Source organism: Pteropus alecto, unplaced genomic scaffold (genome assembly GCF_000325575.1).
Source record: "Pteropus alecto unplaced genomic scaffold, ASM32557v1 scaffold98, whole genome shotgun sequence".
Classification (NCBI taxonomy): domain Eukaryota; kingdom Metazoa; phylum Chordata; class Mammalia; order Chiroptera; family Pteropodidae; genus Pteropus; species Pteropus alecto.
In genome coordinates, this window is record NW_006443570.1 from 4,821,908 (window position 1) to 4,826,823 (window position 4,916).

Sequence of the window (4,916 nt, forward strand, 5' to 3'; positions counted from 1 at the left end):
TTTGTCACTCTTGCCAATTCTGTGACCTTGAGCAATGCATTTGCTTGTTTCTTCTGCTAAATAGGGATGGGAGAACACACCTGTCATGTTCAAAAGTGACACACGAAAGCCCCTTTCGGGCTTGTGTTAATGTTAGTTGCTATTATAGTCACATCCAGGCCCTGCCCCCAGGCCAGATGCCATCCTCACACAGGAGCCTTTTCTTCTTACTCCCTCAGAATCGCAGTCACAACCAAGAGCGAGGAAAACGTTTCACCCTAATTGGATGCCACACACAACTAACTCTTGACATGAAAAAGAGAAGAAAAGTCATGAAAATCGCACCACCTCCCCTGCCCCAGGACTGATAAATGAGCAAAAATCTTCAGCTTCTAAAAGACCATTTGGAAAAAGAAACAGATGGGCTCTGGCAAGTGTCGAGGAAGCCCCAAGGAGGGCCCTGACTCGCCCCTGCCCTCCAAGAAGGAGTAGAGGGGTAGGGAAGGAGATGGTGAAGGGGCTGGAAGCTGGAGGGATGGGGGCGAGGCAGAGACCCCAACAGAAAGCCAGCTGTGGTTCTGGGAAGTGCTTCTCCATCTCAGCGGAAGCCTGGAGGGACCTGGCACCAGCTATGGGGAGTAATCGTTTTTTTTCTAAAAGGGAGAACTTCGTGATGAGCAGAAACTGAGAGGTTCAAGGAGTGTAGACGTCCCATCCTGGGAGTGTGTGGGTGGGGGGAGGGGATCTTTAAGCTCCCAGGATGACAGACTGGGGATGGGCTGTCAGTTCTAGCAGACATTTATTGCACACCCAGTCCGCACATGTGAGGTGCTGTGTCAGACCCTAAGGAGACAAAGATGAAGTAGGCATGGTTCTTGCTCTCAAAGAGCTCTCAGTCTGGCGAAGAACATTTGGATATGACAGGGCGGGACGTGGAGCCCGCCCTCATCATAAGCCATGGAAACACGTCAATCATGGACCAGGAGTCTGGCCTGGAGAAAAGAGCGTCTTGCTGGGGTCAGGCTTCAGCTCTGGTGAGAGTTAAGATCCCCCACGCGGGAAGGTGGATCAGCATCTGTTATGGTAACTGGAACTGGGCCCATTTTGGAGACTCGTCGGAAAGAACCGAGGTCCTATGCTCTAGAGACTTGGACTCCAAGCTGACCTGGGAGCAAGAGCAATGCTCCTTGTGACCGCTAGGAGGAGCCAGTGTCCTCGAGTGGGATGCAGGGTGGTGCTCTCTAGGGAGAGGGAGCATGAATTGGGCAGGTGAGTGTAACTTTTCTTTTAGATTTATGCACAGTCTGACGATTTCCATGGAACCTGGAACCCACTCCCCACCAACACGTGTGTGACAGAGAAAGACACAGCCTGGTATCAAAGGGGAGGTGTTTGGAGGAGGCACTGGAGACCTCTGATGCTGCCCCTCCCTTCCCACATATCCAGAGCATGAGCAACTTGGGGCGGGGGGGAGCGGTTTTGGCCAAGTCATTCCATCCATCTGAGCCTCAGTTTCCCCATCTGTAAGGTGATGTCTGAGGCCCGCTGCTGCAGTTGAAGCGAGGATTCCATAACCACAAAGATGCTGCAGTCGCCGGGTTCCTAGCACTGCCCTTTCTGCTCTACCTTCGGCCTTTACTGATTTCTGCAGGTGCACCCCAGCCCTTTCCACTGCAGAGTTTCCTGCCCCTAGCTACCCCTCTCTTGTTCCCAATTCAGAAACATTCCTGGGGCAGGGGCGGTGTAAGAGGCAGAATCTCTGGGAGACTGGAGACCTCTGTCAAGATTCATGCTCTTGGCATCACCTGGGCCTGTCTCTCAATCTATGATTCATTTCCAAACGCAGACCAAGTTCCCATCTCTCAACCGGACGTCTCCACCTGCACATGTCTCAGGCACCTAATACGCCCCAGGTTGAACCCACCACCCTGACTCCAGGCTGCTCTTCTTGGCTGTCCATCTCAGGTGTGGCCCCACCACCCTCCCAATTACCGAAGCCTGAAATCTGGGTATTAACATCAACCCCTCTCTTCTCACACTTCCCTTTTCCGTATCCATGTGACCCAAAAGTCCAGACAGGCTTACCTCTCACTCTTTCTCGCCATTCCTGCCCTGGTTCAGGCCTGCATTATTTCTTTCTGGAACCAGTTGGTCTCTCTGACTCCAGTCTGTCCTCTCTCTAATCTATCATCTATCTGTGCTGCTGCCAGAGAGCTCTTTCTAAAACACAAATCTCATTATGCACATCTCTGCTTTAAAATCTTGGCCACGGCCTTGTGGCTTAAAGATAAGTCCAAAGTCCAAATGAGGCTTCCAAGTCCATTCATGGTCTGACCCTTGCTTCCCAGTCCAAGCTCATTTCCCAGCATGCTTCTTGATCCATCCATACCACGCTTCTCCCCACCCCCCTGGTCAGCTCACGTTCTTTCAGGATTATTGCTTTTGCAAACATCATCCCTTCGGCCAAGAATTCTGACCCTGAATTTTGCTTAGTGAACTTAGACTCCTCCTTGAGCTCAAAGCTGTGAAGCCTTTCCCAAGTACCCCAGGCAGGGTTCCCATCACACTTCTTATATGTCTCTGTTATCTGTCTGCCTCCTCCAATAGGCTGAAAGCCCCTATTGAGTGCAGTATTTCCATATCTAATCGATGCTTGATGCTTGCTTGCAGGAATTCAATACATGAGTTTGAATGAATGAATAAATATATGAATGGCCTGGGAAATTACACACTGGGTTGAAATCTTCCTTTTTTCTCTGCTGGAGCCCATTGAGCAAAGGAAAGACGAGAGTGGTAGGATTTGAGGTGGAGAAGGTGGGGGAGGTGAGGGATGCCAGACCAGCCAGAGCCTTGAGGACTTAAAAAGGAATTTGGTTTTTTTTTTCTTTACTGGTCTCACATATATACATTTAATCAGTTAGTCCTTATACTCCTCAGAGAGTGATGTATACTCTCATCATCTTCGTCGTTGTCATTATCACCTGGCTATTTTTTTGGTCTCTCCCCTCACACACAGTGAAAACTCACAAACATGTGAATCTTCCACCCTCTCCATTTTTACTTACGGAGAAGATTTTGAATTTCATTCTCAAGGCAATGAGAAGTCTTCAGAGGCTTTTAAGCAAGGGAGTGACGTGATGTGATTTTCATTTTATAAAGATTGTTCTGTCTGCTCTGTGGAGAATGCATTGGAGGGGACGGAGTGGAGCTGGGAGACCAGACAGAGGATGCTGAAGTGGCACAAATGAGAGATGGCGTCAGCTAGAGGGGTGGCAGTGGAGACAGACAAAGTGGACAAGTGGGCCTAGAATTTGGAGGGAGAGCGACCAGATTGGCGAGGGTATGAGATGTAGGAGCAAGAGAGAAAAAGACCTCAGCAGGGAAGGTTCCAGAATTTTATATAGAAGGGTTTGGGGGCAGTCATTTGGTTGGAAGGGGAGTTAAGGAACTCGTGTAGAAGCTGTGTGCATAGCAAGCACGCTGTTCTTATTTAGACTGTATTTCTGTGGGGCAGGTGAAGAGGGATGCTTAGGGAGAGGCCAGAGGGAGAAGGTTTGTCTTACCAAACCACTTTTTAACACCGCCACAGGCCACAGGGCCTTCGCATGGAAGGCTCCTCACTGGAGCCTCACTGGAGAGATGACAACTCCCCACCCCTGTCACTTTCTACCATACTTTTGTTGCTTTGTGGCACTTATCGAAGCCTTGCAGAGTCGTCCGCTGCAGCCCTCTTTTGAGGTTTTGGTACACTTTTGAGGCGCAGAGGTCCAGGCCACTGTGAGAGGCTGATGCAGAGGCTGCACCCCGGCAAGGAGAAAAATGAATGCCTTTGATTTCCAGCTGGAAGAAGCCTCAGCCCCAGAAGGTGATAACTCTCCCCCTAGCCCTCCTCTTACCCCCCTCCCCCGGTTCAGCCAGCTGCTGGAGAGGGAAGCTGGGGAGGAAGGAGGCCGGGTGATTAAGAGCTCCGGTTGTCAGAGCTGGGGCCAGGGGGCACGCCCCCTGGGTGACATTTTCTCGCATTGTGTCCTCAGAACAAAAACGAGTCTTATTTGAGGAGTTGGAAGGGGGTGGGGGCAGGGGGCCAAGGCAGTCGAGTGGAATCGTGGCTCCAGGGAACAGCGATTACTCATCAAAGGCCAGGGCAGCCCTTGTCTTTGTGTGCCCTTCGCAGCCGCCCGTGCCTGGCCACGGGCCCCCAGCCCTGGACTACCCCACCCCTGCCCACCAAGAGCAGGGCTAGGGTGGGGGAGGGGTTGGGGAATCGTGTGTGGGCAGAGCGCTGCTGCAGGCACAATGGGCAAAGGAGGTGACCAAGGCAGGCTTCCTGGAGGAGGGGAGTGTGGCGATGGGATGGATAGAGGGGAGGCGCGAGGAGAATGGCTTCGGGCTAAGGGGAGAAAAAATGGAGTGGGTCTCCGGAGACAAGGGGGTGAGTGCAGGGGAAGAGGAGGGGGCAGAACCTCTAAGGTGTCAATTCAGCCCCCGGATGGAGAGTCTTGGAGGGGCTGGGGGAGGGGGTCGCTTCCTGCTACGATGGCTATTTTGGGGCCTGAATCGAATCAAATCTGCGGCAGCCCCCAGAGCCCCCAACAGCTGCGTAGAACAGCTGTCCCGCCGAGGGCGCTGAGCGCTGGATCCTCACTTCCTGCCCCCTGCTGATCTCTCTGGGCGCCCTGGGTGTGGGCTGCAAGGAAAAGAGGAAGAGAATGTGAAAGGCTTTTGGCTGGAGTCACAAACCTGGGCTATACCTTGTGCCTTTCCTCATCCTGCGCAGTGCTACCTTGGAGCTGAGACTGGCCTCTGTGCCAGTCTTCCGGATGCTCCTGATGACGGGAAGGGGATCACCCCAGAAAGCTCTTTCCTGTACCTTCACCCTCCTTGGAGCCTCTACCAGGCATCTTCCTAGGCCCAGACAATCTTCACCTGAGTTCCCT

At 52.4% G+C, this 4,916-nt stretch overlaps 1 long non-coding RNA gene across 2 annotated transcripts in view; it reads left to right on the forward strand.

Moving 5' to 3' along the window:
• The window catches only part of LOC112473189, a 13,414-nt gene extending 12,223 nt beyond the window's left edge, over window positions 1–1,191 (forward strand). For both annotated transcript variants that reach the window (XR_003043949.1, XR_003043948.1), the window contains exon 4: window positions 219–1,191. This is a non-coding gene — a long non-coding RNA (uncharacterized LOC112473189). The remainder of the gene's footprint in view (window positions 1–218) is intronic.
• The last annotated feature ends 3,725 nt before the right edge of the window (window positions 1,192–4,916 follow it).